The following is a 19577-nucleotide window of genomic DNA, read 5'->3' as shown; positions in this document are numbered from 1 at the left end:
TTTGTCTCCCTCCTTGTTTTTTAGATTATTTTTGCTTCCGTTCTCTTATGTTCATCTGATTTGTATCTTAAATTCGTCATATGAATGAAGACCTGATATTTGTCTTTCTCTGGCTAATTTCGCTTAGCATAACGTACTCTCGGTCCATTCACGTAGTTGCAAATGGCAAGATTTCATTTTCTTTGATTGCCGAGTAATACTCCATTGTGTATATGCATACCATATCTTCTTTATCCATTCATCCATCAATGGACATTTGGGCTCTTTCCATACTTTGGCTATCGTCGATAGCACTGCTATAAACATTGGGGTGCATGTGCCCCTTTGAAACAGCACACCTGTATCCCTTGGATAAATGCCTAGTAGTGCAATTGCTGGGTCGTAGGGTAGTTCTGTTTTTAATTTTTTGAGGAACCTCCATACTGTTTTCCAGAGTGGCTGCACCAGTTTGCATTCCCACCAGCAGGGCAAAAGAGATCCTCTTTCTCCGCATCCTTGCCGACATCTGTCGTTGCCTGAGTTGTTTATTTTAGCTATTCTGACTAGTGTGAGGTGTTACCTCATTGTGGTTTTGGTTTGTATGTCCCTGATGCTGAGTGATGTTGAGCATTTTTTCATGTCTGTTAGCCATCTGGATGTCTTCTTTGGAGAAGGTCTAACCATGTCTTTTGCCCATTTCTTCACTGGATTATTTGTGTTTTGGGTGTTGAGTTTGATAAGTTCCTTATGGATTTTGGATGCTAACCCTTTATCTGATATGTCATTTGCAAATATCTTCTCCCGTCCTGTCGGTTGCCTTTTAGTTTTGCTGATTGTTTCCTTTGCTGTGTTGATCACCTTATTCTGATTGGTCCCCGGAAGAAGAGATTAGAACACTTACTTCATTTAAAAATGAAGGGTTTGGGGTGCCTGGGTGGCGCAGTCGGTTAAGCGTCCGACTTCAGCCAGGTCACGATCTCGCGGTCCATGAGTTCGAGCCCCGCGTCAGGCTCTGGGCTGATGGCTCAGAGCCTGGAGCCTGTTTCCGATTCTGTGTCTCCCTCTCTCTCTGCCCCTCCCCCGTTCATGCTCTGTCTCTCTCTGTCCCAAAAATAAATAAACGTTGAAAAAAAAATAAAAAATAAAATAAAAATGAAGGGTTTATGAAATAAAGGAAACGACCAAAGGAAAATGAGACAAACCAGAAAACAGACTCAGGTATATACAAGAAACTGATGGTTCCCAGAGCGGAAGTGGGTGGGGGGATGGGTGAAATAGGTGATGGGGATTAAGAATACACTTATTATGATGAGCACTTAATAATGTATAGAATTGCAGAATCATTAAAATATACACCTGAAATTGACACACTCTATGTTACCTATACTTAAATTAACATAAAAAATTTATTTCTAGTGTTGTACTATAGTATGTCATTGGGATTTTAACCTTTTATTAATATTTGATGACGTAGAGCTTCTTTTCATGTACTTATGAGCCCATCTTTTGCAATGTTTAAAATTTTCCTCAAATCCTATGTCCATTAAAAAAAGGAATTGATGCTTTTGTTTTTGAGGTTTTTGTTCATTATATATTGCATACCAGTACGTTATTAGATACCTGTTTTGCAAATATTTTCTCCTGGTTTGTAGCTTATCTTTTCATTTTCTGAAGAGTGCATTTTGAGGAGAATTTTAAAGTTTTGATGAGATGCAATTTATCAATTATTTTCTTTTATGGTTCATGCTTTTTGGATCCTGTTCAAAAATCTTTGAAGTCGCTAAGATTTTCCTCCATGCTTTCTCCTAGTAGTTTTATAGTTGAAGTTTTATATACAGGACTAGGGTCCATTTCATGGAAATTTTTTTATGTGGATTGAAGTATAGAGGTAAAGATCAAAGATTTCTTTTTGCATATGTATGTTCAATCGTTCCAGCACTGCTTATGCAAAAGACTATCCTTTATTTAATTGCTTTTGCCCCTTTACAGAAGATCTATTGACCTTTATGTATGGCTTTATTTCTGGACTCTATTCTGTTCTAGTCATCCATGTACCTATCATTTCACAAATATAGCATGCTGTGGCCACTCTTAATGGCTTTATAACCCTATTGCATCAGATCTGATTGCCTCAGTTCAACAACTTTGATTTTCAAAATTATCCGGGCTATTTTAAATGCTGTGCTTTTCCATATACATTTTAGAATCAGTTGATTGATTTCAAGTTTTCAAAAACCTACTGGCATTTTGATTTGGCGTTGTGTCAGAAATATCGGTCAATTGGGGGGGAATTGAGATCTCAATAATAATTGGTCTTTAAACTCCTTTCATATCTCCATTTATTTAGGTTGTCTTTGGGTTATCTCATCATTGTTTCCTAGCTTTCAGGCTATGCATCCTTGCATAAATGTATGCTATATATACATATTGCACATATTTTGTTGTTTTTATATCTAAGGGTTTCCTGTTTTTTATGGTGTTACCACAATTGGTACTTTGAAAATTTAAGTTTCCAGTCATTTCTTTCTTATAAAAAAAAATAGAATTGATTTTTGTACGATGACACTGTATCTTGTGACCTTGCTGAACTCATTGGCTAGGAGGTATTTTGGCGGGGGGGTGGGGGGCGTATATTCCTAGAGATTTCTAAGCAAAATGTCACGACCTTGTTGACTATTTCTTTCCTTTGAATCTGTATGTATTTTATTTCTTTTTAACTGACTTTGTGCCGAACTGAAATCAAGAGTCAGGCACTTAACTGACTGACCCACCCAGGCACCTCAATATTCTATTTTTAAGGGGGAAGCGTGGAGCTTTTGGGTGGCGAACAAGTTGAGATTTGGCCAGAGTGGCATGTTCTGAGTAGGTATGGAAGCTAGGTATGGAACCTTTCCACGTTACTTGACCCACGCATCTCTACCATCTTGTCTTCTTGCGTTACGTACTTGTATAATAAGAGAATCCAAGAAGAAAGAAAGGTTGGTAGCGATGATAATGGTGTTGGATTCTGAAGGAGAAGTGAAGAATGTTAAGAGTGGTGCCTTGTGACAACCAAGCCACCTCAGGGCTGCCATTGACTGGCGCTGAGCCTTGATGACCAAAGGGATATCAGAAGCGCTGAGACAGACCACTGGGAGGCTTCAAGCGGGCTGAGATTACTCGTGAACCACAGGGTTTTAGCACACTGACCAACCCCAAACACAGAATAACCAAACACAGGTAGGGGACAGCCAGCCCCTAACAGGTAACAAGTGACCACAAGTGCAGAGCACCCACCCTCAAGGGCAGAACCGCTGACCCCAAATTGCAGCACCACCATCCACAGGTGCTAAAGAAGGAACGGAGAAGATGGCTCCTTAGCAGCATAAGTCCAGAGGTAGTGCCCTGGTGTGGAAGGCAGCCATGTGGGTAGAAATGCTCATGAAAGCTTGTGCAGTCAGAAGATCTGCTGGGACCTCTGTCACTCAGTTAAGAAAGCACGAAGAGACAAACAAGACAAACAACGTCTGGTACCACCGGCTGAGGAAGAGAGTGAATCAGAGCAGACGCAAGAGACTGGTTAGATCTCCACCCATCAGAGAAACACCCTGTGTTAAAAGAGGCCTGGAGACCTATAAAGGATCTCTTCCCTCCCCAGAGGAGCCTCTTGAGAAATGGCCAACCACTCAGAGACCGGGTATTGTACCAACAGGGTATACAGATGGAGACAGTTAAAAGAAAATCATTACGTTATGAAAAATAAAAAGAAGAGCAGCTGTCTCTTCCTCTAAACCTTGGTTCCTGTCTTGAGTCAACACAAATATTTTGAGCGTCTTTCTATATCGCAAGCATTGTGCTAGATACTCAATATATGGCAATGAGTAAGTCCAATATGGCTGGGTACCTTTACGGGTCCTCCCGTCAACAGAGGAAGAGAAAACCTATTCAAGTTAATAACCACATGTCAAAAATAGAACTGTGGTACGTGGTCCCTGGAAAGCTGTGTGAGTCTAAAACTTTCTTACGGAGATTAAAGAAAATCCTGGAGAATGAGAGGAAGAGAAGAAAGCTGGACTTCAACCAGGCTGTGTACTTTATGGCTGCAGGAAGTAATTCCCCTCAGAGAGTACAACGTGAGTTGCCTCCCCTGGAGTTGTGCGATATGATGGAATTGGGATCAGAAAGATGAGTTGGAGCGACCTAATATCAGGAGGGTTTCCTTCTAGGAATAACACGTACCAAATTCCTGTCTCAGGGAAAGCCAGCCTAGAAAGTAGGATGGTTTACAAAAGGGTAGGGAGGCCAGAGTACAAAGAGAGGAGAACGTGCAAGATAAACCTGGGCGGGTGGGGGCCAGAACACTAGTGGCCTGAAACATTTTTATAGAGAGAGTTATTATGTTTTTTTTAATTAAAAAAAATTTTTTTTAAGTGTAGTTATTTATTTTGAGAGAGAGAGAGAGAGGGTGAGAGCGAGCGCAAAACAAGCGGGGGAGGGGTAGAGAGATGGGGAGACAGAGTCCCAAGCGGGCTCTGCATCATCAGCGCAGAGCCCAACGCAGGGGTCACATTCACGACCTGGGAGGTTATGACCTGAACCAAGATAAAGAGTCGGAGGCTTAACCAGCTGCACCACCAGGGAGCCCCGAGAAAGTTACTTGGATCCCAAATGCCTTGGGAAGCCAGTGAAGACCTAAGCAGGAGAAAGGGGAAGGCGCGGTTAAAAGAATTTCTGTGCAGCGTATAAAACTAATTCGGGGTTGGGTCGTGGGTATCAGTAGACCAGTGAGAACCTTCTACCATGTTTCAGGCATTCGTGTTGAAGACGTATATTGACGATGCTGGTACCTCCGATGAAAGTGGAAGGTTTTCAGTGCTTGTAGGAGGTACATTTGAGTTTAGTCGTAGAGGGGAGGAAAGGAGAGATTCAAGGATGACGCCCGGTTTTCTGTCTCGCAGAAATGGCTGCGTAGTGGTTCCATTCACCGAGAGGAAACTCTGGAAGGGGACCAGGTGTGGTTCCAGTCAGGTGCTCTTGCCATCCATTCAGTTTTAGGGATGTTGACCTTCAAAGATGTGAGATAGCATGCAGACAGTTGGTTATTGAAGTTTGCATTACAAAAACAAAATGTTTGCAGCTTTGACCAGGATGTGGCTTGTGGAGCCAGAGTAAGGGCTATGGATTCAAAAGAGACTTAGAATGTAAAATCAACACAACTTATACATGGGTTAAATATTAGAAATAAGGGAGCAGGAAAACAGGAAGAATGACTCTGAAGTTTCCGCCTTCCGCAACCGGGAGAACCTTGATGAGTGATCGCTGCTTGGAATCAAAGAGTATATATTTGGGGCACCTGGGTGGCTCATTCATCGAAGCCTCTGGCTCTTGGTTTTGGCTCAGGTCACGACTTCCCGGTTTGTGGGTTCGAGCCTCACGTCGGGCTCTACGCAGGCCGTGAGGAGCCTGCTGGGGATTCTCTCTTTCCCTGTCTCTCGGCCCCTCCCCTGCTCATGCTCTTTCTCTCTCTCAAAATATATCAACATCAAAAAAAGTCAAAAAGTATATATTTGGCTCCAGCTTCCCAGGAAGCTGAATGGAAGAAAGGGTGCGGGAGGGAGAGGAGTTCCAATCTACGCATACGTGATAGGAAATGTGCGTGCGCTTTTCGGTGTTTTGCAGCATTAATGAGGCCCAAGAAGCATGCTCAATTGCTCATTAGCTGCTCCCTCACCCCCTTTGGTTGAATAAGCAATTTCTAAGGCAAGCACTTAAAAACTGAATGTCATCACTTTGCTAGGAGGTGTTTCTGTACATCCTCTCAACACAGGGACATAGCGTTCTGGCACAGTCATGGGATCTGACTGCACTTCACTGGGTGATATTTTTCTTGGCATTTTCAGGGCCGTGGTTCAGATTTATCGAAAGGAAAAGGAAGGTGCGCCTCGCTGGCCGGGTTAAGTGTCCGACTCCTGATTCAGGCTCGGGTCATGATCTCGCAGTCCTGAGGTGGAGCCCTGCTTTGGGCTCTGTGCTGGGGGCGGAGCCTCCTTAAGATTTTTCTCTGTCTCTCTCCCTCCCTCTCCCTCTGCCCCTCTACCTCACTGGTGCTCTCTCTGTAAAATAAGCAACAACACCCCCCAGCAACAGCCAAAGGAAGATCAGTCATGAAGTTTGGGAATCACTTTGACGAAACACCCATTACAGCTTTGGTTTTTGTAGGCTCAAGTACCGGAAGATGCGAGTTAGACTCGTCAATTTTGCCTCACCGGAAATTACATAACAATTCTGCCTTCACGAAGAAAATCTACTTGGGTTTGCCATGTAGACCATGGAGATAATTAAAGCAGATTAATCAAAGGCCCTCGTGATTAACAGTTTTTGCCACACCCGCAGATCTACTGCAGGCATCAGGTGATGAGTGCTGGTAGAGATTCTGTCTTCAGGACTGTTCTCTTTTTCTTTTTTTTTTTTTTTAATTTTTTTTAGCGTTTATTTATTTTTAAGACAGAGACAGAGCATGAACGGGGGAGGGTCAGAGAGAGAGGGGGAGACACAGAATCGGAAGCAGGCTCCAGGCTCTGAGCCATCAGCCCAGAGCCCAATGCGGGGCTCGAACTCACGGACTGCGAGATCATGACCTGAGCCGAAGTCGGACGCTTAACTGACCAAGCCACCCAGGTGCCCCCAGGACTGTTACCTTTTGAATATTGATGAAAAACAGGTTAAAAAGGGCTCTTTGTGAAGGAGCATGTTAAGAAAAATTTGTGTCTTTAAGGGGAACTTTTTTATGGATCGGAGTAATCTTTTTAACCTCCACCGCCCTCAACAAATTACCAAGTGAATGGTTTCTTCCCGCGTTCCGTGTTCAAACGTGGCCAGAAATGCCTGCCAAGATCTTTTGCTACTCGTCAACAAGTTATTTATGAGACGTGGAGGCCGGGAGCAAGGCCATTTACAGGGCTTACTTGAATAGAGGCAGATGGAACCGCTGACTAAGGTGTCTTTGGCACCTGCAAAGCTCCTCCTAGAACTTGTCAGTGCATTTGCTTAATGTTGTCACCATTTTATAGTTGCTTAACGTCATCACCGTTTTATACCAGATTCCTAAGAAATGGCTGCTACCTTGGGAGACTTGCGTACAGCAGGGATTGTATAGACAGCGTGTCTGGTGTCGTTGACCTTTTGAGATGTACCCTTGGGATTCAGTCTGGCGACTTTTTGCAAATATGCCAGTAGAATTAACATAAGGTGTATCCAACAGATGTAGTTTTTAGGGCATGGCCTGGGTCTCTTTGATTAGGACGAAGACATTTTTGACGTCAGACCAATCCATTACATTTTCATTTTTGAGAAAAGGAGGGGCGGCTGGGTGGCTCAGTGAGTTGAGCGTCCGACTTCGGCTCAGGTCGTGATCTTGCGATTCGGGAGTTCAAGCCCCACGTTGGGCTGGTTGGTGGGTTCAAGGCCCGCATCGGGCTCTGTGCTGACAGCTCGGAGCCCGGTGCCTGCTTCGGATTCTGTGTCTCCCTCTCTCTCTGTGCCCCTCCCCTACTCATACTCTCTCACTGTCAAAAATGAACGGTTAAAAAATAAATAAGTAAAAAGGAACTGAGCACAATGTGGCCAGAGACAGCCTCAGTTTATGTCTGGTTTCCACCCTATCTGTGAAACTCACCCTGTCTGATTCCACCTCATTCCTCTGTTTCACATCAGTCCTCATCCTGCCCCTGATCACTGCCTCAAAACTTGTCCTTGTCAAAGTATCTCGTGTTATCTTGTTTCCAGCTGTGGCTTCTTGGTCCTGTTCTCTCTGACCCTCCCCTGCTTGCGTGCGTGCCCTCTCTCGCTCAAAATACATAAATAAACTTTAGAAAATGCCTTTGTACATTAGGTAAGATGAGAAGCTCACGTTTTCAACTCAAATCCTGGAGAAGAGTACGCGGAAGAAATTAAGATCACTCATAAGCCCACGATTCAGAGACAATCCACTATTAACCGACACCTAGTGAACGTTCTTCCTTCTAATGTTAGATACCAAGATCGTCGCAAGTTTATATGCGGGAGATTAGTCAGACGTGCCATTTTGTAACTTTTCACCCAAAAGTGTCGACGCTGTCTTTCCGTGTTACTATACAGGGAGCTGCGCAGTCATTTTAATGGTTGCAGAGTGGTACGTTTGAACAAGACAAACATTCGAAGTAGGCAAAACATGCCCTAACGACCCTAGTCTTCTCCCCCTCCCCCCCCTTTTTTTTAAAAAGTTTATTTATTTTGAGAGAGAGGGAGCATGAACAGGGCAGGGGCAGAGACAGGGAGAGACAGAGAGAGAGAATCCCAAGCGCCGGGCTCGAACTCATGAACCGTGAGATCATTGCCTGAGCCAAGACCAAGAGTCAGTCGCGTAACCAACTGAGCCACCCAGGCGCCCCTTCGTCTTCTCTTCTATTTGCTCCTGTATCTCATTCCTCCAGTGCCTGGGTCCCTCTAAGCTAATTCAAGCTGAAGAGCTTACCCCGCCTAGACTTCGTATGTCATTACAGACATCCCGTAGCCTGAAGAAGTGGCAAGTCCCCAGGGTGGGAATACCACATCATGTCCTTCAGGTGGGCAGGAGGATCTATTATTAGCATCCATTTTTGTTTTCCTTTTCCCCTTTCATTACCAACTTCCCAGAATGACTGATCTTTCTGTTTCTCTCTTCTAGAAATCACTTCCAACCTCTTCCACGTCTCCCATCTGAAACACTATTTGCAGAGGTTTCCAGGGAATTTCTGATCACTAGGTGCAAAGCTATCTTTTCTTCCTTGCCTCTATGCCCCGTCACTGGGATTAGCCTCCCTTTAGAAGTCTTTCCTTGTAGATTTGTCCTCCTGCATTTCTGATTGTGCATCCTCTGTTCCCTCTGATGGCTTTTCTATCGGGCTTCTTACCGTAGGGAGCCTAGAGACTCAGTCTTTGGCCTTTCGTTCTTTTATCTTGACTCTCTTTTTTTGTTTTTGCCTTAAACCATGCTCCCTTCAAACTTCTCTGTGTCTGTCAAAGGTTGATACCATTCTTTAAATCACTCAGACCTAAGAATTTGAAGTTGTCTTTGACTCAGCTTTACCCTCCTAATCCACCCGTCCTCACATGCCGTCAGTTGTTTCTTCAAAATAACCCTCAGGCACTTTCCTATGCTGTAAATTGCTCCAACCTCTTTGGAAGGCATTTAGACACTATCTATTAAAATCAAAAATGCATACATACTTTGACCTAGCAATTCCAATGCTGTGAAACTATCCTGTGGGGATAGTTGACTGTGCCAACATTATGTGAACAAGGGTTTGCTTTGAGGCACTGTTGATAATAGAAAAGCAAGAAAGGAAGAAAGGAGGGAGGGAGGGAGGAAGGAAGGAAGGAAGGAAGGAAGGAAGGAAGAAAGAAAGAAAGAAACTATAAGCCCACAGGGAACTGGTTAGTGGAAGAAAGAAAGAAAGAAAGGAAGGAAAGAAAGAAAGACAAACAAACTACCTATAAACTGAGAGAAACTGGTTGGTGATATATCCATTCCGTGGGATGCGGTTATTAGTAAGGATGAGATGGAAAGATGTTCATGGCATACTGTTAAGATCAAATCTTACTTTCATGTACAACATCTTAGTTTTGTATAAGCACCCACACAGAGCCACGTACACCCGTATATGGTACGCGTGTGGAAAGAAAACTTATGATATGTACCAGATGGTTTAAGATGGTCACCCATAGTGATGAGGTTTTGGGGTGAAGGTGGGGTTCGGAGCTGATAGCCAAGAAAGAATTCTTGAAGACATCTTTGGTGCAAAAAGGTGATTTTATTAAAGCACGGGGAGAGGACCCCTGGGCGGAAAGAGCTGCATTGGGGTTGTGAAGCGTGACTGTGTATATACTATGGAGTTGGGGGAGGTAAAGTCAAGAGGAAGTTTCTTAAGGGGATTTCCATATGCTAAAGAAGATTCACAGGCTACTGGAGGCCTAGCTATTGTCAAGCTAGGGTTGTTTTCCCCTTCTTGCGAAGCATTACCGTTAAGACAGTAGGGAGCTCCTGGACTTGAGGCTACTGATAAGATGGCCCTTTTCTTGTAATATTACTAAGACATTTGTAAGCTGATGGAGACTGTATCAGTTTAACTATTTGTTTTCTGTCCTTTGTTCTTGGAGAGCCAGGAGTGCCTGAGGAATATCACGCATATCCCCCCCTGGGGGGGGAGGGGGCGAGTGTGCTAGCTTGTGCTTGGCCCTCAGCTTGCCTTATGCTCCCTCATCAATAGGAAGAGGGATTTGGAGGGAGCATGGGGTCTACTTTTACTTTCTAATTTATACGCCTCAAAATCATTTGGATGCCTTAAAAATACACGTATCGTTTTTGTAATGATATTCTGTATTCTCTATTTGTCCTCTATATCCTAGATTTCTATAGTCTACATTCTCTGTGTTTGTCATCCAGTCTTAAATTTGCTTCACGGCAACAGTCTGCGAAAGGCCTCCCACTATCTCCCGTTGCTTTGTTAGCCCTCTGACCTTGGACTTTGAGGACCTCTCTGAAAGAGGGAGAATGCCTACTCGCGCTGTCTCCCAGTCTTAAGATTCAAAGGAGATAGTGCGTAGACATGAGCTTGGAAAAGCTGTCCGAGACAAAGTGAACATAAGGCCTCACCTCTCACAGTGACTGGCAACACAGCCTAGGGCCTGGGGACTGGGAGATCACTGGACCAGCACCACGGGCCCCCAAGATAACAGAACTATCGCCCTAAGGGTGAGACACTGGAACCAGTAAGTTATGCAAGGGGTTTCTTCAGCTTTAGCAACTGAACCTTCCCCAACTAAACGTTACCATTCAAATCACCTTTGCTTTTCACTAGATTGGCCAAGAGAGCGGCCCCCGAAAGCAATTCGTCTCTGCAAAGGCAAACAATGCGAACAGCTTGCGAGGGCTCTGCTGTTAGACTCACATTCCAAGGACAAGGGAGCCTATATGATAATGTGGGCACAGAGCTCGAAATGTTTTCTAAATATTTACAAGTGCATCAGTTTCCCTTTAAACGAGCTACTTTAAGAAAAGCATATGGCCTGCCTAATGAGAAATCGCATTACTCGCGTTGAGCCGTAGCAAAGGAGTTGCGCATAGTTTGTGCGTGGTGCAGGTGTTTACGGGTTTACGGCTGCCTCTGTTGCTTATTGTGTCTATGAAGACATCAGAACATTGGTACTGATATTATGTTTCGCTTTCTGTGAAGACTCTGTTTCTGTGTGGTGACTGTATATTCATTGGACCGTACAGTGGGTGTGGTTATTACTGCTGATGACCGAAGGTACGGACCTGAGATGCAACAACGGCCTCAAAAGTATTTCACGTTCTGGGGCGCCTGGGTGGCTCAGTTGGTGAAGCATCCGACTTCAGCTCAGGTCACGATCTCACGGTACGTGAATTCGAGCCCCACGTCGGGCTCGGCGCTGACAGCACGGAGCCTGCTCGGGATTTTCTCTCTCCCTCATTCCCGCCCCCCCTCCCTCAATCAAAACAAATACATAAAAACTTAAAAAAAGAAAGTATTTCGTGTTCTTGCAGTCCCTACCACTCGCACTCTTGGGACCAAGACTTAGAGGAGGTACAGGGATTCAACAAATATTTTTTTCCGACTGTAAAGCAGTAAGTAATATTTACTATGGATACAGGAGCGGACAGAGCCCTCAAGAACCACGCAGTCTCCCGCATTGGTATTCCTGCACAAGGAGCTGGGTGATGGTGGTTGTGGTTGGCAACCGATCTTCGGGGACAGGGAGATCTACGGCGCTTTCCGCGTTAACGTGGTAAGTTCCAGGGGGTGACGATTCAGGAAGGTTAGGGCTTGTGGAATCAAGAATTTGTACCTATGGGCCAGCCACATTCTTCTTCACAGTTGACCACACTGGTGCTATGACAAGCTTGTATGTATTTGGGAATGGGTACTAAGTTTTGCTAATGGTGGTGTAGGAGAGAGACATATTTTCGTGAGGTAGGCTTCATGTTCCTTTGAATTCAGTTCTGGAAACAACCCAGCAGGTTTCACATTTCATAAGCAAAGCATATATTTCATGTGGTAGATCTCTTAGTCCATTTGGGCTCCTGTGACAGAAATACCGACGAAGGGGTGCCTGGCACAGCAGGGATTTGTCTCTAACCTTTTTGGAGGCCAGGAAGTCCAAGATAAAGGGAATGGCGGACTCCGTGTTTGGGGAGGGCCTGCTGCTTCACCGTCACGGCCTAATCGCCTCCCAAAGGGCCTAGCTCCCAATACCAGAAAATTAGGTTTTAAGATGAAGTTTGGAAGGGCACGAGCGTTCATTCTGTGTAAGCAGGATCCTGCTTCGTATCGTCGATTGGTGTAATCTGTGGCGTTCCATGGTGGGGGTGTAAGTCACAAAATTGACCTGGGAATTTCATTCCTGGGTACTTGCCAGTCAACTCAACAAGGCTTCGCTGTTTCCCACCGCGTGCCACGGGCACTGTTCTAAGCCCTGGCCGGTTTGCAAGGACGAAAAAGCCATCCTTGTAGATGCAGATCTTACAGATACACCGGCTTAAAGGGGTAGGCTCAGCGTCCGGCTTAAAATCCACAATGTGCTCTCAGATTGAATAATATGTCAACCAGAGAGGAAATAGCAGTACTCTGGGAAAGTGTTAGGTCAGAAGCAGTTGGCAGGTGCAACGAGCTAGCGGAGAAGTTGATATGCCCGCTGCCAGCGGATGACAGGGTCTTGGGAAGGCGGAGGTTGATCCACTCGAAATAAGATCTCCAACTGTCTTGACTTTGTTACTTTGTATGTTACAATCTACAAAGGCAAAACTTCTCTCTACCTTGCTTAAGAACATGCCGTAACTAAAAATGACCCGAGGGCATGTATTATGGAAAACAATGGCAACCGAATTAATGCAGTAGCGGCTTTAAACAGCTTGTTTATATTTATCACCTGGTTATTTCACAGAAGGACATCAACAACCTTTTAAAATAACACCTAGGGAATGACCGAGCTTCTGAAGTTGGATCCAACAAACGACTTCTTTTAAGGCTGTAGATGATGAGTTCTACAGCAATAAAATGTCAAGGTGCCCGTGGGCATTGATAAGCTTCTGGGTGATTACACCATGAAACCATATTTCAAAATGTCACCTTTCTCTGCATGTCGTTGAGAGGTTTGCAGAGCATGTTCAGTGTCTCAGATGAAGGCCACCAGCTCATGGTACGTGCCAGGGTCACCCAATGGCAAACTGTCAGCTTCTAACCTATTGGAGCAAGGGCACACAAAACAATGTTGAGAGTGTCCTGTTGATTCATTCTGGAAGGTAGCTTATTAAATCCACTTAATTTTTTGCTTATCCACGTGGGTGTGTTAGTAAATGTGGGATTGGAGGCTTATGTTAGGAACTTAGTAGGTAAATTATTCCAGGATTCCATTCCATTCCTTTCCTTTCCTTTCCTTTCCTTTCCTTTCCTTTCCTTTCCTTTCCTTTCCTTTCCTTTCCCTTTCCCTTTCCCTTTCCCTTTCCCTTTCCCTTTCCCTTTCCCTTTCCCTTTCCCTTTCCCTTCCTTCTGAGAGCAGGCAAGAGAGACAGCGAGGGAGGAGGGTGGAGAGAGAGGGAGAGAGAGAATCCCACATGGGACTCGATCTCACGAACTCTGAGATCACGATCTGAGCCAAACCCAAGAGTCGGAAGCTCAACCCAGTTGAGCCACCATGCACCCTTTCCAGAATGTTTTGGAAAGAGGCTTAAAGTTTCAGATTTACAAACATACAAATAGTATACAACTGTAAAAATGATGCCTATAAGGAATGTAAGATAGCGTGGGAAAATGCTTAGAATAAATGAATAAAAGCAGACAGTAGAAATGTGTAGTTAGTACTATCTCAGCTATGAAGAAATAGGGGTCAACAAAATAAATTGAAAAGGATCTCTGTCCAAAGTGTTTACAGTGTGGGGGGCATCTGGGTTGCTCAGTTGGTTGAGCATCAGGATCTTGGTATCTGCTCAGGTCACCATCCCCTGATATGTGAGTTCCAGCCCCGCATCGGGCTCCAGGCTGGCAGTGTGGAGCCTGCTTGGGATTCTCTCTGTCTCCCTCTCTCTCTGCCCCTCTCCTGCTTTCACGCGCACTCTCTCAAAAGAAATAAACTTAAAAGAAAAATGTTTGCAGCCTGTTTCTTTAGGAAGGTGGTGGGATTATGGGTGGTTTTTGTTTTTCTTTGCCCTATTTTGTGTGCTTTCCGAATATTCCTTAATGAATGTATGGTTTAAAGATACTATGAATACATGATATTTTTTATAAGAATAAAGCAATACAGGAAAGCACAGTGAGCACAATAAAAATCATCCATAACCCTAGCGCTATGGTTTTTTTTTTTTGTTTTTTTTTTTTACCATTTTTATAGAGAGAGTGCGAGCAGGGTAGGGGCAGAGAGGGAGGGAAAGGGAATCTCATGCGGGCTCTGTGCCATGAGCACAGAGCCCAACGCGGGGCTCGAACCCACGAACCGTGAGATCACGACCTGAGGCGAAGTCAGACGCTTAACTGACTGAGCCACCCAGGCGCCCCAGCGTTATTATTTATTCATGTGTGACGCTATCATTAAATATAAGTTGGCTCCTTTATTTCACCTGCTGTGTTGTATTCCAAGTCATGACTTTAGCCGACTTTATTTGCCTGTTCTCTTGCTGGTGGGCATTTATACTATTTCCAACCTTCCAACAGTATGAATAATACAGTGAATATTCTTGTGCCTGTCTCCTTTCTACTCATTCCTGAATATATGCGATCGTTTCTCTAGGCAGTAATCAGGAAATTATACGTCAGGGGCCAAATCTGGCTTGTTGCCTGTGTATGTATTGTGCATGGCTGCTTTCATGCCAAATGATCTTCTTTCACCAGCGTGCGGGATTTCCTCTGGTCCCCAATTTTTGCCAGCATTTGTCAATGGGAAACGTAAAAAATTTTCCCCAGACTTTTGGATGATACTGGTACCCCCTGTAATGTTAATGTGCATTTCAGCGATTGCTAGTGGGGTTGAGCAACTTTGGAATGTTTATCAGCCCTTGTTAATTACAATCCGTGAATTACCTGTTAATAGCCTTTGCCCGTTTTTTTCTGTCAGGCTCGGTGGGTTTCCTTAGGATCGTGTCTGTGCACCGTCTTGATACTAATCCTATATTCATGGCTTTTCTGGTTGCTTAATCTTAGGGAAAGTCATGCCTTTTAATGGAGTCAGATTTGGCAGTTTCTATTGTGGTTTGTGCTCGGCTACTGTCTTATGTTGAAAATTCTTCCCCGTCCTGAAGTTACTTTTCTGCTCTTACAGTTTTCAAATTTTGTTTCCCACAGTTGTCTCTTTACTTCACCTGTAGTTTATTTTTGCGGTTTGAGATGGATTGTAACCTGCGTTTCCACTTAGATCGTGAGTATCTTCCGTTGTCCACAGAGAGATCGGCAACAGCATTTTAATGACTGCATAATTGTCTATCATAATTCATTCAGTTAATCTCTTCTTATTTTACAGGCAGGTCATTCCCGATTTTTCCCTGTAGAAATAATACTAAGATGAATGTTCTTTTCAACTGAATACGTTTTGCCCTCAGAAGAACCTTCAAAGTCCTTCTATATTCCGAATTAATGAATTCAATGAGCAATTTTTTTTAAGAGTTCATTTATTTGTTTTGAGAAAGAGCACAAGTCGGGGAGGGGCAGAGAGAGAGAGAGACAGAGAGACAGAGGGAGAGAGAGAATCCCAAGCAGGCTCCAGACTGTCCACACGGAACCCGATGCAGGGCTCGAACTCACAAACCGCGAGATCATGACCTGAGCCGAAGTCGGACGCTCAGCCGACTGAGCCACCCAGGGGCCCCTCAGTGAGCAATTTTGGGAACATCCAATGAGCCAGAAACTATTTCCGGGTGCTAGCGATGCATGGTGTTTGTGGCACATTTTTCCGTCAACATCTACTCCAGGTTCTTCCCAGTGTGCTTTTCTGCGTTGGCGAGTTTTCTCCCAACGTCTCTCGTAGCTGGAATGGTGCCCGTACCCACCAAATAGGTGCACTCACGCAGCCCTCTGGGGTTTCCTCGCTAGCTTTGTGGGTGTGTTTTGGGGGGGGGGGTCGGGGCAGTGTATCTGCAGCCCACTCACTGGTTTGTGCGGATTCTCCACCTTTCTGGCGGATGTATAGCTCTGGGAGCTGTTCCTGGGGGCCCTGCCGGTGATCTCATCAGTGCCCAAGCCTTTGCGTCGTTACATTGCTTTCCGCTGGTTACTGTGTGTTGTCTCCCACAACTACCTGAAGGGCATGGAATGGAAACAAGGGTTTCCCCGCCAGCTTGCCAAGGCGCTGATGCAGTTACGTGCCAGGTGCTGTGGGCTCACAGAGGAAGGACTATTTTTGCCCACAGGTGTCAGCGAAAACTTTCACTCAGGAGGTGATGTTTGCCTGAGTCATAAAACGGGTGATGCGGCCGGAGAGAACACCCTGAAGAAGTCCAGAGGCGGGTGAGCCTGAGACGAGTCCTTTGGTGAGGCGCGATCCTGGGGTATGTGTGGTTTTAAAGATCAGTCTTCCGGTTGGAAATGGGCCACCTTGGAGAGGCTTAAAAACAGAGCGCGGGAGAACCTTAGGAAAAGGGGATGACAGGGGCTAAAAAACTAAAAATAAACAAACACATACATACATACGTGCAGGAAAAAAGAGAGTATGATAGATTGAGAAAGTCAAGGATTCCTAAGTTTTTGTCCTGTAAATCCCTCCCTCCCCCCAAAAAACTCCCTGTATTAAAGTGTAAACGCAATCCTGGCTGTGTCATTTTCTCTCTTTGTCCCCTAAAACTTCCAGGCCATGTTATTGTTCAATAAATATTGGTGGAATGTTTGGTCTGAGCTGCTTGATTGCACCGTTAAGAGTAGTTAACAACTAAAAAAAATCAATGCGCTCTTCTGAGTCACTGTTTTGAAAAGATGTAAACCTTTGTGGCAGATGATTAAACATTTTGTTTTTTTCAAATTTTATCTTTATGTGACCCAAGCAATAGCTCTTTCCCTGTTTCCTCGTGAGTCGATCAGAAAAAGCATTTTACCTTCTGTTCTGGGTTTTTCCGTCAGGTTAAAATGGTCTCTGCCTTTTGCCTAAAACCTTGGCTAAACCTCTCATTTCTTCAGAAAATCTAGCTCTTTCTTGTCAAAACCAACAACAACAATGGTCTCTAATGATATTAATACCAATACTACTTGTATTAATAATAACGGGAAAAAAAGCCATAAAACATCGGGGTCCCTTTACTCCAGAACACGGCCAAGCCCTGTTTCGATGTTTCTGCAGTCAGAGCTGGGATTTGTTCTTTGTTGTTGTTGTTAGTGTTTGTTTATTTTTGAGAGTTGGGGGCGGAGGGGCAGAAACAGGGGGACAGAGGCTCCCAACTGGGCCCCCGTGCTGACCGCAGAGACCCCTATGCAGGGCTAGAACTCAGGAACCCCGATATCATGACCTGAGTCCAGGTCAAACACTCAACCCAGTCACCCACCCAGGCGCCCCAGAGCTCGGATTTGTTTTGCGTTGAATCTCCTTTTCACATTTTTCCTGGGAGTAGAAGAAGCCAAATGTTTTTTGTTCCTTTTTCTTAATGAACATAAAGGGACTCGATAGTTACTTGGAATGCTCGTTTTTATTCAGAGATGCCTTGGGTTGAAATCAGAATACAACCACAACCCAGAATACGTCTTGAACAGACAATGAAGAGAATTGCCAGCTTTTCCACCCAGTGCTATTGGGGTTCAAGGGAGGGAAAGATCACTGGCTGGGAGAAACCCATGAAAAACTCAGTCCGGCGAATCTTGTGCTGTGCTTTGAAGGAGGGACGGAATCTGGGTAGGGAAGGGGAATTAACCAGAGAAGGTCATATGGCGGGTAAAGATTTGGAAGTGAAAGTGAGTGATAAATTGGAGGGACAGAAATTAGGAAGTATTGGGGCAACAATACTTTTATTGTACAGCGACAAGAGTTGCCGTGTTGGTGGGGCACGTCATTCTGTTTCCTTTTCGCCTGCCGGCTATTGTTTTAGACGCACGAGGCTGGCAGGACCAGATTGGGACCCTTGTCCAGGTGTTGGCTATCGCCTGCGTGACAGATGGGATTGGTCTTTCCAGGGCCCTTGGAGATCTTCAACTACGTCCCTTTACAGATCTGGAAACTGGAGCCCAGGGAGAAAGGATTTCTCTCTAACTCACAAAGCATTGGAATCTAAGTAGATCATTGAACCTTCATTGGTGAAATTCACCTGCCAAATACTAAAGGCAGAAGAGCCAAAGCTGTTCCGTTAACTCTCTGTATAGTCCCGAGGGAGTATGTGACCATACTTGTCGGCTAAGGCTAGCGTTTCCCTCTTATTCATTCATATGAATTACAGTTTGGTTTCTTTATTGGGCGGAAAGGAAACAGTCACTTAGCTCTAACATGCTGAAAAGGGCCTTTCTTGAGCAGAAGGAGTGGTTAGATTTTGAATTGCAGTTTATACATAGCAAGGCTTCCCTTGGTTCTGTTACCGGCAGCCGGAGAAGGAAAGAAACAGTTTCAAAAGCGAAAGACCTTGGAGATTGGCATCTGTGTTTCCTGGGACAGGATTTCCTCAAGGCCTTTTGCTCAGAATCCCCTTCCGGTCTTCTTGAATCCATTAGAGCAAGGTCACTTACACGGATCGCGAAGCCCAGGCAAACCTTGACACTGGAGTTTCAAGAGAGGGGGTTGGGGTCGATGACTTACACCTGCTCCATGTGGCTCAGGCGGTGAGGCGTGCCAGAGTAACGTTACCCGTGAGTTCACTGACCTAGTGACCACAGTGGAGACTCGGAAGACAACTCGGAAGTCCGAGATGTAACCTCAGGGACAGATGGTCAAGATGAAGAAAATGAATGCTTGAGACACTCATGCTGAGATGAACACAAGAAGCAAGGACAGTTTCACCGTCACCCAGCCCCCTTGGTATAGGAGTCAGCTCCTGTCTATAGCTTCCGTCATTCTCATGAGTCTAGAAGATGGGTTTCCACTCGGTGCAGTGAAGGATATATATGAATGTGAAAATGGAAAATGACAGGTCGGTGACAATGAAGAGAAACAGCAGTACAAATTAAAATGAACAAAAACAGCCCCCCCCCCCCCCCCCGTGCAGCTCAGTCGGTTGAGCGTCCAACTCTTGGTTTCGGATCAGGTCATGTTCTCACGGTTCATGGGATTGAGCCCTGTGTCAGGCTCTGTGCTGGCAGCCGGGAGCCTGCTTGGGATTCTCTCACTTGCTCTCTCTCGACCCCTTCCCTGCTTGTGTGATCTCTCTCTCTCTCTCTCTCTCTCAAAATAAACAACAAAATAAAAACCACTCAGTTGATATAGTAAATCTTGGACATTAGCATTGAGACTTAGCAAATACAAAACCTTCTCTAAAGATAGCATTTAAACATGTTAACACTGCAGAATATCAGGCAATATATATATATATAGCTTCCTGAACAGGAGCACAGTCCTTGAGTGGGAGTGGTTTAGTATAGTGGTTTCGATTCCAGACTTTGGTTTTGTCTTGCTATCAGGCTTCCAACCTT

The sequence above is a fragment of the Acinonyx jubatus genome, chromosome X (assembly GCF_027475565.1).
Source record: "Acinonyx jubatus isolate Ajub_Pintada_27869175 chromosome X, VMU_Ajub_asm_v1.0, whole genome shotgun sequence".
NCBI classification, from domain to species: Eukaryota; Metazoa; Chordata; class Mammalia; order Carnivora; family Felidae; genus Acinonyx; species Acinonyx jubatus.
Note: the sequence above shows the minus strand (reverse complement) of the source record.